Source organism: Myiozetetes cayanensis, unplaced genomic scaffold, assembly GCF_022539395.1.
Source record: "Myiozetetes cayanensis isolate MyiCay16 unplaced genomic scaffold, myiCay2020 scf7, whole genome shotgun sequence".
Lineage (NCBI taxonomy): Eukaryota > Metazoa > Chordata > Aves > Passeriformes > Tyrannidae > Myiozetetes > Myiozetetes cayanensis.
Genome location: NW_026087964.1, coordinates 30,784,937 through 30,802,602, shown reverse-complemented (window position 1 = coordinate 30,802,602; position 17,666 = coordinate 30,784,937). Strand labels below are relative to the sequence as shown.

At 34.6% G+C, this 17,666-nt stretch overlaps 1 protein-coding gene across 1 annotated transcript in view; it reads left to right on the top strand.

The window, feature by feature from the left end:
- TENM3 (teneurin transmembrane protein 3) overlaps nucleotides 1-17,666 on the top strand; it is a 1,298,714-nt gene that overhangs the window by 826,359 nt on the left and 454,689 nt on the right. Inside the window, 1 exon segment of the mRNA XM_050338169.1 lies at nucleotides 15,306-15,357. The gene's annotated coding sequence lies outside the window, so the exon portion shown is untranslated.

Below are 17,666 nucleotides of genomic sequence, written 5' to 3'. Positions count from 1 at the left end.
ACTAAGAAGTTTCATTAAAGTACATAAATTACTACAACTGTCAGAGATGGCATTAAGTATTCAATAAAAGTAGACTTAACACAATTAATAGCAATTAAAATTATACTTTTATGATGTCAGCCACCAGCACTGTAAAGACATAATTGCCTGTAAGGACTTCTCTACCATATTTATCCTCTAAAACTGTCCAATTTATATGAAAAATGCCAAAAACATATCCCAAATGGGTACCATTATCTTCCTGGATTTTTAAAAGTGATCTGTCTTTATCCAGCCTGTGCACATTAAGCTAATTTACTTTAATTAGTTTTTTCTCATTGTCTTAATAGGCATGTTGATAAGGTTTTATTGGGGAGGGGGAGGGGGAATGTTGGTTTTTTTCCCTTTTTCTTTTCCTGACCATGGATGTTAAACTTCATTCATTAAATATCTTTTCAAAGACTACTACCTGGAATCCTGCACTTTCCTGTTCATATTCTCTATCTTCTGTTTGGTTGTCAGGTACAAACTTCCTGAATGATAGAATGTTTAGGTATTTTTTAGAAACATAAAGCAATTGTATGTTGGTTAATTTACTGGTAATTAAATAAGAGGCAATGACCTTTTAGGCTGCGCTGAGAAAAGGAGCTTTGCTTTGGACATAACAAATTAATTAATTCCTAGAACAGTTACTTGCATCTCTAATATCCAAACAATAGAATATCTGTGAAAAAATGCTAGTCTTTAAGTGATATTAAGAACAAAATATAAGTGTGTCATCAACAGGTCAGTGTCTGACATTAAGATCTAGTCTCAGCCTTCTAATTTAAATACAAAGTTAAGTGCTGTTACCTCCCAGTGTAATTGGGATACCTGTGTATTCGATAGCAAGATTGAAGCTCCTAGCCTAGGTCTTAGGAATTGCCTTTGGACACATATAAATCACTCTACTGAGTGTGCAATTGAGTTTCCAGTGTGTCATCACTGAGCTACCTGCAATCTGGATGTGTGAAGTTTAACAGAAAATCTTCCCCACCATATCGTCTTCACAAATATTCTCTGTTGATCTAATAAAGTTTGGAAAGGTATGTCCAGTGTTTTGACAGCATTCCTACAGGGCTATTTTTAATTCTGTAAATTTCCCTTATACAAAATGTGAGAAGCCAAGCCATTAGCAGGGTTTTATCAGATTACACTGTGATTTGCTCCTCGCTTTTCCAAATATATTTAATGTTTTGCAATACTCAAAAGACAAATTGATGACTGATTTATGTTACTGGATGGATAGTTCAATTTTAAACCAGCATTGCCACACAGTCTAAAAATCAATAAAATATAGAGAATGCTCAGAATAGAATTACATACAAATTTATGACAGTGAAAATAGCCATGCATGGGTCTTGAAGCTGTACAGATATGAAGAGTTTTAAAAGTATTTGGAGTTCTTTAGAAGTTAAAACTTTGCTTTTCATAGAAATTCCTCAGAAAAGCACAGAATTTAATGATGAATAAATATTAAACACTGCGGAATCCACCCTTGATTCTGCTGATTCATTTGAGAATAAGAAACTTCAACTTCATTTTGAATACTGTTAAATTAACTTGAGCTCACTTCTCAATCTTAGGCATTTACATGAATTTGAAGAATGCCAGAAAATTATATACTGAGGAATAACTGATAAACTACTTCAGAAATAGGTAACTAGTTTATATATAAACTCTAAAATTATTTTACTGTCATAGAATGAAACTACGTTCAAAGCGATGATAAAGAATTCTTGGTAACTAAAGTATTTGTATGAAGCAAATGAAGGAGGAGTTTACAACAGAGCCAGTTTGTGTAAGGCAGAAGTCTCCAAAGGTTTGCTTCTTATCTGGCTTGTAACCTCTGGTGATGGATGTTCAGAGAGAGGCTTGGCCCTAACAACCCAAAAACTCACCTCCTCCCCTTTGTGGGGTGCACCTTGTCATCTCCACAAATCTGAGTCATTAATTGTTCTGAGTCATTAACCACTAACATTTCAGTTTCTCACAATAATATGTAAACTTTTGAAATTCTAGTCATAGGATATTTTTCAATAACTATTTCTTAGTAACAAGGGGTGAGGGAAAAAAAATGGAATAACCCAAAATCCTTACTTATAAGAGTAACAAATTTCAACTTTAAAAATTCAGTTAAGGTCTGAAACTGTGCCAGGGTACTGTGAAAAATGTACAATTCTTTCCTGTAAAAGGTAAGATAAAGGTTTGAATTTGTTTATTCTTATTCTAAATTATAATAAACCAAAGAAACAAAATAGATGTTTGAATATTCTGGACAAGTGTTTGCGACTTTATTAAATCTTTACTTTTAAGGTAACTTTTAAAGGAGAAGAGTCTCATAGGAGCACTCAGTGTTGTTTATAACAAATTTCCTTGAATATTTAATACATTAGAGCTCTGAGAACTAGAAACCTGGTTTTTTGTGGCTTAATTACTTTCTGGTCCAAAAACTAAATTCCAGACACAACACTATCGGAGGAAAGGTGTTGTTCAGTTCAGATTTTTGATATGTTGAATTTGGTATTTGATTTTGCAGGAACATCTCTCTGAAACCGTAATCAGTAGAAGTTACATGGGTAGAAGTATAAGAACAGAGCAAATGTGTACAGCCAATTCCCTGAAATAAATCAGATTACTAGAGTAGCACCTGAGCCCCCTGTAGAAGTTCCCACAAAAGGTTTTGTGAGAGTTTTGGCAAGTTGTAAGTAACACGCAAATTACGTACCAATTTTATGTTGTCTGCCTCTCAGTGATGTGATTTGTAATTCATTTAAACTTTTTCTGTATCTAATATTTATCTAATAAAATCACTTTTCATAATGGAATTGACAATTGAAAGTGATGACATTGAAAAATAAATTAGCATTAGAAAATAAGTCGTGGGATTTCCTTATGAAAGCAAAAGCATTCCAAGGGAAGTGGCATAAGGAGTCATAAGTATTCCAGATGGCAAATTATTTTATATATGACATTCAGATTTATCTGTAAGAGATCAGCATTTTTTGTACTTTTATAAGATTTGCCTTGCCTTTAGCTTTTCAGTATTAGAAAATATTTTTTAAGTGATGAAAATCTAATAGAACCTAGCAAATATTTCTCAGATTTGTATGCTGATTATACAAGCAGAGTTACTGAGCTATTGCTGACATTGGAGATGTTGATTTTGCACCTTAATACCAGGAAATCTGGATAAATCAAACTATGGAAGAAGTTTCATAATAAGACAGATAACTGAAAGCATAAGTCAAAAAAAATTGATAATTCATTAGCCTTTACTGTTTTATTAGTTTTTGCAGAGTTATATCAAGGTGTATGGTTGTCTTCAAAACTAATACAACTGATTCTTCACAGTTACGTGCCATTCTATCAGTTTACTAATGGTGGTGGACGAGAGCTACTATATTTCCTATTTCCAGAAATAAAACATATATTTTTATTAAAGAGAGGGACCAGACTAGCATGGCTTAATTTTGATGCATAAGATACAAACATATTGAGTTGAACAAGTAGGAGACTTCTAAAGGAAGAGTACAAGAAGCATTTCTGCGCAATTGTTCCCTGTGTATATCTTCCCACCACTTGATAGGCAGTGGCTTAAGGTCTTCTTATATCAGAGGTCATATTTGGGTCCTTATGTTTGATAGGTATTCATGAATCCACTAGGCCTTTTGAATTATTCATACTTCTGGAGTTCATAATCTTGTGATGGTGACTTGCACAGCTTAGTTATGATTTTGTTTAGGAAACCGCTGTGTTTGTTTGTTACAACTTCTCTTGGGATAGCTGAATTGAAAGATCTCTATTCTAATGTCATAGCAATAAGAACTCCCTATATATCTTTATATAGGCCTTTATCATATCCTTCTTCAATTATCTCTTTTTCAGGCTGATGAACCATGGTCCATTCCACCATCTTCTAGTATGGAATGACTTCAGTATCCCTATATATTCTTTCTGCCTTTTTTAACTCTTTTCTAGATCTCATCCTTTTTGAGTTTTGGAGTTTGGGGTTTTTTTGAGATGTAGTGATCAGAAATTAAGTGTTGAACATGAATATACAGTCAATGGATTTATTGCATTAAAAAAAAATTCCCACTATATTTTTCTTTTTACTTAATAATTTCTAATGTTCTAATGCAGGGGTTTTCTTGGCTGGGGTTAGAAGTTGGTGCTTTTAGAGAACCAGTCACAATGCTTCCCATATTCTATTTTGAAGCAGAATTTAGAATCCACTGTTTTGAATGTATAGAAAGGCATATTTATTCCCACATAGACTGAGTTGTATTTATTGACACCATTTCACTCATTCCTCTTCTGTGTATCACTGTTTTAAGCAAATAGCTCTACCTGATGGAATAGTTGTCAGGGAGGACTCTTGAATTATGTGTTCCCAGAGAAATCCCAAAAATTCTTTCTAATAAAGGAGGTTACAGCACAATACTGATCCATCTTTTACTGATGTGCCCTCAATTCGTAATGTCGACTTGAGAAATGGTAAATTACAGTGATGCAGAATTGCTATGCTGACAATGGAATGCTATGCAATTGTCACGAAATAAGTAATCTTTATTTGCTTGCTCATTATGAGAGGAAGAGAAAGAATATATTTTAAAAGCCATCATTTTAACGAAGCATATATTTAAGGCCAAGTTGGATGGGGCCCTGAGCAACCTCACCGACTGTCGGGCATCCCTTCCCATGGCAGGGAAGTTGGATCTAGACTGTCTTTGAGATCCCTTCCAAAGCACAAACCTTTCTATGATTATATGAAATTTACATGGAACCTGGATGGTTACATAAAATTGTTCCACATTGCTATGCAGCTGAATGAAAACTTGCATACAAAATGAATCACAAAGAGTATTAAAACTAAATTGTCTTAATTTTGACTCTTCAGCTTCTATTCATTTTACTTTCTGGTGTCACTTACTTCCTAAACATCAGTTTTCAGACTGCGAGTGCTGTGGGGTATCAATATGGTTTTTGTGGGTTTCAAATTTGGCAGACTCATGACATTTTCAGCACTTCTGTGCTAGTCCTACATATTCTTATATAGATAGTCTCAAAGCAGCTAATTCAGATTAGTAGAAAAACTTTCATTAATATCAATGGAGAATCAAATTGATAATGTATATAAAGTTATGCTATCTTTCAGCATGTAAAAATTAAGTGTAATGCCATGTTATTTATGCCCTGGCACAATAGTTCTGTTATCTTCTGAAGATACCACAAATCCAAATGAACATAAAAGAATCATCTGGAAATCAAGTTCCATTTCTTCAAATGCCCTTGCTTATTTTTGATAAGACTAACAAAGATCACAAAATCTACAAGAATAAATTATCTACCTTTAGTTATAAGAATCTTTGTCTTATCTGTAGGAAGAAAAATACAAAGGTATACAGGATCTTTTAAGGGAACTTCACTGTATCCACCATGATTAGTTCAGTGATGATGAAAGAGTCGAATTTCACACTATCATAGAATCCCAGAATATGCCAAGTTGGGAGGGACCCGCAAGGATCATCAAGTCCAACTCCTGGCCTCGGACCTATTCCCAAGAGTCACACGATGTGCCTGAGAGTATCATCCAAACACTGCTTGAACCCTCAGGCTTGGTGCTTCGACCACTTCCCTGGGGAGCCTGTTCCAGCATCCAACCACCCTCATTTGATTTAGCAAAGGTTGCTTCATTGACAGTAATTTCTTTGCTGGCAATGTATATTCTCTATATCTTAGTACACAGACGCCTGTATTAGGTTTCAAATCCTGTATGTGCCCATAACAAGAGACCTTATCATTGTTTTCCCACATTCCAGCTGAGCTTGTTCATTCTTGCTTGTATTAGTTAAGTCTATATTGAAAAAAAGTTAATCAGATTTTGCTTTCTTTTACAGGAAATGTGAATTTCTTAAACAATTTCAGACCAATAAAAAGACATAAATTAGATATAGTCAGTGAGAAAATTTTTTCAGAATAGACATATTTTACACAAACACCACATTTTTGTCTTCATTTCTATTGGTATTTTACTCCTGATAATGTGTACATCTTTAGTGTAAAACAAAGCATATATGCCATTAGGAGAATAGAAACTCTGCCAGCAAAAATCCTAATTCATAAGAAGAAGCATTAGTACTTTGGTGTAAACAATGAGGAAATGGTGTAAACAGCGTTCCTGTCACTGCAAACTGTGGGAGGAAAGCGAAGACTCCAGCCTGCCTAATGTGGCAGTGAATGTTGATTTTTGCATGTAATGTTGTTTTCTGAGGAAAAACACACGTACATAACTTGCTGTCAGTTTGCTCTAATTATCATAGATCATCTTCATGATCTGCCACTTGCAACCTAATATATTATTATAGTTGAAGTAATATGTTCTGGTTATAATTGGTTGCCCACTATTGATATGGGTAATGGATCTCTCTTGTGAAATACAAACAGTAACTAGATGCACAGCATGCAGGTGAGTTAAGTACCTGCACTACCCAGAAATCAGCAGGTATTCTTCATGACTTAGGTTCAAGACATATTTTTTCTGGAAGCTCAGCATATCTCTAATTGCAATTATATTTTGTGTCCATCTTGTCTCAGATCTTAGAAAAGGAGTTTCTGTGTATAAATATCTAAGTATGAAAGTAAAAGGCAACACCAAGCACTTTTCTGCAGACTTGGAGAAATGTAACTGGCATAGATCTTTTCACAGAATTCCAATTTATATTCGTAGAGTTGGCCTCAAGGATACAGAAAAGAAAAATAAATAAGAAAATCAAATCTTTAAACTGGAAACTGTGAGCTACATTTTGACATAGCAAGCCTTCATATTACATATTTAGTTCAGTGTAATCAATAGCATTAATAAATCAGGGCATTGACTGAATTCTGAAAGGATTGTATCTCTCACACAATTAATTGATTTTTGTGTTCTCCACGTGAACGCAGAAACACCATAGTTAAGTGCACAGTTGGTGTAATATTGACTTTTTTTTCCTGATATTTAGTCACTAAGTGTTCAAGGTTGACAAGGGCAGTTATATCCCACTGTTTTCTATCAGTAATCATATTTTTCTAGAGCACTGGTTTCCCCCCAAAGCACGTCTTGGATTTAAAGGCCTACCCTCTTTTACATGTGTTATTCAAAACTTCCGAAGTAATTTGGAGATAAAATTCACATCCTCGCAAAGTATTATCAGAAAGTTTTATAAAAAAATGCACGCTTGAGGGAAATGTTTGTGGTTCAGCATAAGCTTTTTAAGTATTTCACTTGGTTTCTCTAAGTAAATCCAGTTATAGGTGTTGAAGAGCAAATCATCAAACCCCTTAAAAGGCCTAGCCTCTCTTTTCTCATCCTCTCTCATTTACACCTTTCTAAAAAGACTTCAAAAATAAAAAGAAGTGCAAAGGACATTGCATCCAAAACCACACACAGGTTTAGCCTAGGGTGGTTATCTAGTTTTAGTGAAAAAGGTCTCCTTTGACTTTGCATATTTCAAAACAAACTTAGACTAGGATATTATTTTTGTGACATCCATTACAAGAAATCATTGAAAAGAATAAATTGCATTCTATTCTATTCATTTTTATTTATTTGACACTCTCATGTTGCCTCTAAAATACATGACAGCAGTTTTTACTGAATTTTCTGCTCTAATTACAACTTATCTAATACTAACTTGATCAACTACCAGACAGTGATTATATTTCTGCATAACTTGCAGAATTGGAGGAAATATATGACACAATATAAATTAAATGATTTTAAGGAAATTTGTAGTTCATTACAATTTATCAGTTCAATATGTTCAATAGAAATAGTTAGGTAGATACCACACATATAACACATAGATAAAGAATAAGAGAGAAATTATACAACTTATGAATTTGGAGAGAAAGGAGAGGGTTTGACATTTTCAAATTTAAGCATTTAAGAGTCTGAGTTAAGTACTGTATGTTCACGTCTGGTTTAAATGTGGGAACTGGTGAAATCTATGTACCACTTTCATTGATGTTGGCAGCTGGAATGAGGGGGCAAAAACCACTTGAAAATGTTGTATGCTTGGCCTAGGATCAGAACTGTGGTCTGATAACAGAGGTCCTGATGCTGAAAAACATCCACTTTCAGCATCTTGTTGTCTCTTCTTAGACACACTACTTTTGCTGTTCCATAATGTAATCTCAAAACTTATTAAAATAGTATTTATTTGATTCATCAGTGAGGAAATAAAGTTCCTTTAAAAGGCAGACTCCATTTAATTAACAACAATAATTCGAGATTTTAGATGGTACAGTTCTGAATACTAAAATTCTCTGACGATTGGTTTTCAAATATGTTCTCTCAGAACTACCAAAATTTATCCATCTAGGTATTCAGTGGTAGTCTATGGTCATATATGCTCACCATATCATTCCATGTACATTGCCCATTCTTGGTTTCATCTGAATGTTCATAATGATCTAAACATACAGAACCAGGGGAAGGGCAGAAAAGAGGTCTATGCATATGATAATAATCATGATACATCTTAATCTAAAGTAAATGTAGAAATGCAGTCTTTATATTCCTAAAATTGCTTTCATATAGGCAGTCACCTTTTGACTTCTCAGGAATATATGTTGATACTTTTCAATCTACAACTTTGCTAGATAGAATAAATTTTTCATAGTACCATCATAAGCAAAAGTAATTGTATTCCATGTAAACAAAAAACCCTATTCTTCCATTTAAGAAATAAATCCATGTTGAAAAGATAAGGCACATTTTTGGTTTGTACTTATTCAAAGCTTTGTTGAAAAGTTAATAAAAGTGTAAAAATTAATGTAGTCTTGTTCATAATAATTTAAGCAATTAAATATCCCAGTTGCTCTTAAACTCTTTTACCTTTATCCCTCCTTTTTCTCATGCTTTACTCTTTCTTTCTGATAAGAGAAATCCAATAGATATTTCATAGCAAAAGTGCAGTTTGGTTTCCTGTTTGTTTTGGATGGTGGACTTGGTGTGAGGTAACATGAAGCTGGAACAGTTGAATGCTATGGGTGAACACATAACTGAAGTAAGGGGTCTTTTGTTCAAAAGAGCCAGTCATCATAGCATGAAATTCATACTTACAAACAGTTTAAGCAGTGCCAGGTTTGATATGAAAAGGGATGCACAGTGCTCAAATTATTACACATATTTTTAACATATGTTCTGCATTATATCACAGAGAGACCTGTTCTTTAATGCTGCTTCCTCTTGTGTTACTTTTCCTGTGATACCAATTATTTTAAGCGTGTATGACAGGTAACTGGCAACTTTATAGCATCTCAGCAGGTTTTAACAGTAACACTGTGAATATGAAGGTAATATGTTAAAAATCTGTTCTGTGGAAAAGCATATCACAGATATAGAAAATGCACTAAACATTCTTCAACAAAAAAAACCCAACAGTTGTTCATGAGCTTAAGTACATAGTTTCTAAGTAATGACACTTTAATATTAAAATATTGCATAATCCAAGGTTGTCTTTTAAAACTCTTCCAATTTAGTGTCATGAGCCCTAGTGAATGCACATCACTGTTAGTGATCAAATTAATTAACAGCATGTTGAGGTTCCCTAGAGACCATATAGATATACTTTTGTTGCAATTAAATTAAAAATGTGGGTTTGTGTAGAAGGAGGTAAATCTTTACTACAAATATACAGTTATGTTATTGGGCTTCACTGTGACAAGGTTATAAAATATGTCTATAGAGTACACTTGGTTTTTCACACAAGCAACAATGTAACAATTTTGTACAGAATAATTATATATTTAGTTATATATAATTGAAGATGTATAAAACTAAAAATTTATACAAACATAAACACATAAATAACTAGGTATACATAACTGTAGTATTTTATACCTATTTTTCTATGTACATTTGTTCTATATTAACTATATGTGTGAATATATATATACACACATACATACATATATACATACATATATATGTCACAGTCACAGAATGGGTAAAGTTGGAAGAGGTCACAGTGGGTCATCTGGTCCAACCTCTCTGTTCAAGCATTGCACAGAGCTAGAGCAAGAGCATTGCACAGAATATCTATCTATATTTTTTAATTTTCATTGTATTTTTTACATGACTTCTACCCAGGTGGATTTTCCTGGACCTGTGGTTCTCACTGTGCCTTTCAGTTTTACATGGTTGTTAACATCACAGCTTCTATTCTTAGTAAAACACTGTGGTCCCTGTTTCCTGGCATCTCTGGGATTATGGTAGTAGACTGTTGTTTACCACAGTAGGCTGTGAGGGCCATCCATTCATACTGAATGAGGCTGGTGCTGAGAACATGGTGTTATTTCTTCTCCGCATAACTGCAATTTTGGCTGTTTCTAATGCATTTGTTACTAAGAACTTCAGATCAATTGCGCCAATAATTCAACTCAATAAACTAGTAAATAAAAATTCCCTACATAATCTTTGGCTGAGGACTTTTTTCCACCTGTGTCTAGAAACAGAATTTATAAATACAATTTATAAAACAAGACTATTCATAGAAGTAGCTAGGTTGCTTCTTTGCATTGATGATCAATGTCTAGTGCTATCCATTCTGTTCCTTGTAACTTGTACTGTGTGGAGGGTCTCATTTTGTGAGAAGGTACTTACCTGCTTAGTTTCAGTGTCATAAATTGTAGTTTGTTAGATAGCAATATGACTCTTCCCAATACTAGCTCCTCAATTTACAAATACTTGAGTCATTGTTCTTAGGATTCTCAAGACTCCCTACCAACAAAGATGGAGAAAGAATGTTTGTGTGAGAAAACTCACTACATAGTTTTACTACCTCAACATATAACTGGGCAAAAGAGGAGGAAGTTGAAGTTCAGTGTCCTGAAACTGAAAACTACCTTTCTGGTGTGCACAGTATTCTTCCACATTTAAATCAGTGTAAGCTTTCTCATGGATGTTAATATAGCAATGTAATCACTTGAGTTCCAAGCTGGTAGAACTTTAAAGTTAATAGTCAAACAGATAGGATGTGATCCATCATTTCTGTGTTTTATCTGGCAAGCAGTAGTAAATTTTTAGAAGTTTTTTTGAGTCCTTTTTTAAATAAAATACTATTGATGTTTTACCATCTCTTCTATTTTGCACTTTCTCCATGGAATAAAAGGTTTCACCTCAAAATGTATAATAAATATTCTGCTGAATTTGTGTGAGTGGTAAGCAGAATCACTGTCTCTAGCTGACTGCTAGAAATTGATGCCACTGTCTAACCCTATGTGTCTTGTCCTGCAGGGATTAAGACCTGCTGCCTCTTGGAAAGGCAGCTGAAGTAAGGCAGTCATATTGCTGCCCTGTTGTCTGGACGAGGGTCATCATATATGACTTTCCATTGTCTTCTTACAGAAGGTAGTTAGGAACAATTGCATGTAATTTTAATTTTCTTCTTGAAGATTGGCCATTTACACGTTCTGATAACAATAAATTCCTCTTCCATTTCTTACATATGCCTTCTGTGGTGCTGGGATACTTGTCCCAGGTCTGCTGTGAGAGCTTGTGCATGAGATGAGCTACTATTGATTAACAGTCACTTTTTTAATTTTAAAATTCCTATTCACAACCCCTCTCCTAAAGATTACATTTCCTGTTAAAACCAACAAACTGATTAATTGGACTGAATCAGGTGAAACTGAAGATTTCCGCATCTGAGAACCTCAGAAAGAGCTGATCGGGGATTAGCCTCTGTTGCTATTTGTTGGACTTCGGCTGCTATTTTCCGTTTTCCTTCCCATGTTTCTGAGGGCAGCACTCTTTGATCATGCTCCAGTAAATGAAGATCAGAGCATCAAAGGGAGTTAAATATGTTGGCAGTGAATGTCACCAAGCCTGACTTTCAAGTGTGCAATGCTAAGAATATATTCGGAAATGCTCATTAAGTGAATCAGGACAGTTAGGCACCTAAGAAATTAAATCATGAAGGGAAGAAATTTGAGCACAAGATCACCTAATCTAGAAATAGCAAATGTTGAAGAGAGCAGAGATGTAAAGCTTCCTGCTTTTTCTTGAATTTAAGTATCTGTTATTCACAATTGTAAAGTCATAACTAAGAACTTATTCCTGAAAGTGATACCATATATAGAAAACACAAGGATGTCTTCAAGCTCTTTTCTGTCTGGGGTCCAGAAGCAGGTTTGTTAAGATCTGTGGTGCAGATACTCTGAAGACAGATAAGAATGCTTAGACATTCGGTGGGGAAATTAGGTACAAGTCTGTTTTGTAGTTGTGATTATACCAAGAACAAAGTTTCTCACGTGGTATGAATCAGTGATGTGGTAACTGGTCACCAGGTGTTAGAACATTTTTAATATTGAGGTTTTAGATTTCAGTACCTTATCCCCACATTGCTACAGTTTTGTATTAGTATTTGTCTTCTCTCACGTTTATATTGCCTCAATATCCTCAGGAAGGATATTGAGGTGCTGGAGCAGGTTCAGAGAAGAGCAACCAGGCTGGTGAAGGAACTTGAGCACAAGTCCTGTGAGGAGAGGCTGAGGGAGCTGGGGTTGTTTAGCCTGGAAAAGAGGACACTAAGGGGAGACCTCATCACTCTCTACAACTCCCTGAGAGGAGTTTGTAGCCAGGTGGGGTTGGTCTCTTCTCTCAGGCAGCTATCCATAAGACAAGAGGGCATGGTCTCAAGCTCTGCCAGGGGAGGTTTAGGTTGGATGTTAGGATGAAATTCTTTACAGAGAGGGTAATCAGGCACTGGAATGGGCTGCCTAGGGAGGTGGTGGATTCTCTGTCCCTGGAGGTATTTAAGAAAAGACTGGATGTGGCACTGAGTGCCATGGTCTAGTAACTGTGGTGGTAGTGGATCAAGGGTTGGACTTGATGATCTCAGAGGTCCTTTCCAACCCATCTGATTACATGATTCTATGATTCTATACAGTCAAGCTATGTATTGATTTTATTATATGTCTGCACATATATTTAAAAAAAAAATTCATTTGCTATCTAGGACTTAAGGTAAAAGACTTACATACTGTGTTTCAGTAACATATGTGAGAGTTTTTACTGAACTTTTATTATCCAGTTTTGTATTTAGAGATACCATAGAAAATTATTTTCATGGTTCAGATAGAACTGGGATGCACACATCCAATATCCACCCACTTTATCAAGCTGTACAGCCAATCAGTCTTATGATCTAATGTAGTATTTAGCCTGATTCCTCTAGAAGTTAAAAATAGGATGCTTATCCTCTTAATCTCTGCCTGTCCGGAGTTTGGAGGCAATATTAAGAATGACTTTTCTGCTTGTTATGGACTAATCCAGGTAGGCAGCCAAGTCCCGTGCAGCCAACCACTGCCCCAAAACAAGGTGGGAAAGAGAATCAGAAGGGCAAAAGTGAGATGACTCATGAAATAGACAGTTTAATAGGTAAAGCAGAAACTGTGAGCACAAGCAAAGCCAAATAAGGGATTCATTTATTACTTCTCATCAGCAGGTAGATGTTTAGCCACTTCCAAGAAATCAGGGCTTCATCATGCATAACAGTTATCTGTGAAAACAATACCATAACTCTGATCATTCTATCCTCCTCATTCTCCTTTCCCCAGCTTTTTTTGTTGAGCACAACCTCATATGGTGTGGGATATCCCTTTAGTCAGCTGTCATCTCCCAGCTCCTTGCGCATCACCAGCTGACCCTCTGGTGGGGCACTGAGAGAAGTAGAGAAGGCCTTGACACTGTGTAAGCTCTGCTCAGCACTTACAGCCCTGAAAACAGCCCTGTGTTATCAATACTGCTTTGGCCACAAATCCATAACACAAACACATACTAGCTACCATGAAGAAAATTAACTCTCCCAGCAGAACAAGTACATTAAAAGTACATAGCCATTATTTGGATCGTATTGATATACCTCCTCATCTAATTCTTTGATCAGTCAGTTTAACGCATACCTTTAAAAACAAAAAATCCCAGAAAAGGCTGATCTTTTACACTTGACCTATTTTACTTGAAATAAAAAATAATTAAAATAAATTAAAAAAAAAAAAAAAAAACACTAGAAAAAGCTCCTTCACACCACATTTTTAAAATGAGAAAGCACAGTGACTTGAAAACATTTTGTCATGGGAAAAAGGTATTTAAACAAGTCTAGGAAGTGTGGGGTTTTTTTCACATTCCATCCATCACCGTGAATTATTTTATTATCAGTTGCAAAATCACAGCTTTATTAAAGGCTTGGATTAAAACAGTGTAGGTTGTTTGGATTCTTGTTTGAAGAGGAGTTCAAGCAACAAAAACTTGTGGTTGTTCAGTTCGACATATTGTACTTTTTTCCTCCCCATTTTGGCAGACAGTACAATGTGAGCATAATTGGAATGTAAGAAAGATAAGAATGAAACAAGATTTTCAGATACTTTTGTAGTTGGCAAGGGCTTTATTCCATGTATCCATTTAATTTATTAAAGCTCAGTCTTTATATGGGAAATACTCCCAAATTCCTGTTTATTAAACCAGAAAATCATTTTATAATTTACTTCAGAACACTGTAAGCTTGCAATATTTATGAAAAATACTTTCTGAAAATAGCTCTTGGTATATATTCTAAGTACCATTAGGTTTGTTTTTCTTTAAAAAATAATCTTTATCTTTTCCACATGTTTTATGTTCATTACTGTTGAATATGTTTGCTTTGCAAAGCTATGGCAGGGGGATTTAAAATATATATTTGCTGGTTCATACATCAACAAAATTGCTAAGTTGCAATTGAAAATTCATGTCAGCTGTGCTGAAGTTAGGACCTTTCTCTTAAAATTTTTATTAAATTCTCAGGTCACATGATCCGTTTTCCACAGTGTCAGAAAGGAAAGAACATTTTCACATGTGAAGTGAAGGAATCATATGTGAAAGCAAATGAGGTACAACGAACATAGATCTCTAAAATGCCATTTTTACATTTAGCATTCAACATACAATCAACACTTCCATATGGTTTAGAGAAATAAAATTGCATTTTACAGCGTAGTAACATGTCAGTCCAGCAGTAGCTGTAATAAATATTTTATTACAGATAATCCGCATCTCATTTAGACTTTAGGAAAGATACACAGTTTATGAACACATCGTATATCTCAATGCAAAGGGGAAAATAATGATGAGGAAAAAATTTTCATCTATCATATTCTGGTTTGATTTTTGAAGCTACTGTGGTATTCTGTAATAATAACTAAAAAATTACAAAATAAAAATGTTTGATAACCAAATTCTTCATAATCTGTTCTCACTGCAGATTCTTGGCTCTTCAGAGACCTGCTCACATAACACCACATAGAAAGCTAAAGGTAAGATGAAACATCCTACAACCTCAAGCTCTGGTGGTTCCTGTATATTGTGTTGGTGTTTTTAAAATGACACCCCACTGTCTAGCTTACAGAATACAGCAAACTACAAAATTTCAATAGGCCAGTATGTGCTCAGTATACAGTTTTCTACCAAGTTGTCCATTATCAACAGTTTATACTGTTGTATCTAATTTATTGTTGTTGCAATAACGGTGCAAGTCAAAATATCAAATGGGATAAATGCACAGAGTGCAAACTTTAACAGATATAAATGTTTTGTTCAAGAAGGAATATCTAGGGTGATAAATTCTTTGCCCTCATACCAGACACATCAAGCATAGAATATAATTGAATAAATAATAAAGTTCTTAAAATGACCTATTAAATCTCTTGTGAACACTCTCAAGTTTCCACAAGAAACTACTGTTGCCTATGTATGCCCTATTGTGATGCCTGTTAATGATGGCCCTCTTTAGATTAATAATTTGCAAGTATGATTTCTAGCCATGACCTCAGCTCAGCTGAAAGAACATAAGGTACCAGAACTCTGAACTGCTGTCCACTCAGAAATGTTTGAGTTTGGCAGCAATCTGACTGTGAGCAAACCTTACTCTCTGATCAGTACTTACATAACAACTGTACTGAATTGAACAAGTACATGGAGTTTAGGTTTTCTTCCTTCGGTTTTTAGCTCAGTGATTTTTCTCAATGGTAACCAAAGTCAAGTAATTTATAGCTTGTGAACCTCACAAAAGGGTCCATTTACAACCATATTCTGCATTTTGTGACACCAAATGGAGAGTGTGTTCCTCTGTATGACTACAAAAGGTTTTAGAACAGCGATCAGAAACGTGTTCTGCTCGTTAATGTTTGTACAGTAGCTGCCTTAAAAGCGCTACAGTTTCCTAGAGCAAGTTATTCAGAATTCGACTACGCTCTTCAAGTTTAATAGGTTGAGCTCTTTGAGTTCCCCTACCTCCTCCTGATTGATGGTTTGTTTCTTCTTTTAATACAAAATTCAGTAAAATTTCCCACAGTGAAAAGGGTCTTTTAATTATAAAACACCAGCGTGTGGGAATGATTCAATTTACACATCAGAAAAGTTCAGTTACTTGACTATAATTTATTTTTTGTGCTGATCATTTACAGACCACAGATTCTTCTTCCCCTGGCCCCCTCCCCTTCTTGCTTGCTCTCTTTCTATGTAAAAGAATAAAAATCTCGATAAGCTGGAAAAGGCTTTAGATATTGTATCACTTAGTCATCAGAACAAGAGTCTTCATGATGAGATTTTTTTACCACCTTTTATTCCTTTCTTATTTCTTAGATATATTGTCATATTTAATTTCAATGTGTTCTGTAATTGCTGAGTAATACAGTTTTTTCTTGCATCTGACAAAAGGACAGTGTAAGGAGCAGTATGGTATCCCACTCATGGAACTGTGAATATAAGAGATATTCTTAAAGAAAGATATTTGCAGTTCTAATGTCGCACATGACACAACTGACCAGCAGTTGATTTTTTTTTTTTTAATCTATTAATACTGAAATAATGGTCTGGAAGGGATGGGAAATTTTCATATTTCCATGCACTTTCTCTATGAAGTACTAGTTGTCTTTCTTAGTTTGTTTACAGAATATAGTTTATGACTTGTATTCATAGAGAAAGCAGCTTTTAATGACAGAGCTTTGTAGAGTCTGGGTATGATTTTCCTAGCAAAATCAGAAAATTTAATCTTGCTTTGTGCTCATTGTGAGCAAAAGAGAAATAAGCAGTAAAAATGTCCAGAATAGCATTTATACAAATAATTTTAAATATATTTACACATACATTCTTAAATTTATTTTCATTTTAATCAAATATGGGTTTTGACTAAGAACTATTAGATTAGGCTATGGTCATTTCAGAATGAAAAAGTACCTGTAAGGAATTGTAGGTATACATCATTTATTCTAGGTTGCATATATAATTTTTTTTTCAGCTGAATACTTAAGAATATTCATTGACTGACAATTTTTTGTCACATACATGTGATCACAATATCTGTACAACTGTAATACATCATTGTTACTTCCTTGCTTTCTAAGCATTTAATTTAGTCCATTTTCCACTTTGGAAGGGAAGCACTGAATGTTACTGTAGCAAAATATGTCATACTTGGAGGCAGAGTCGTTTCTTCTAATTATTTTCAAATATTTGAAAGATGCTCCTCCTTTAGCCTGGACTAAGTACTTAAACTAAAATCCAACATGACTGTGCGTTTTGTAATGTGCCTATGAGAAAGAAACTGAAAGACTGGTTTTGAAAT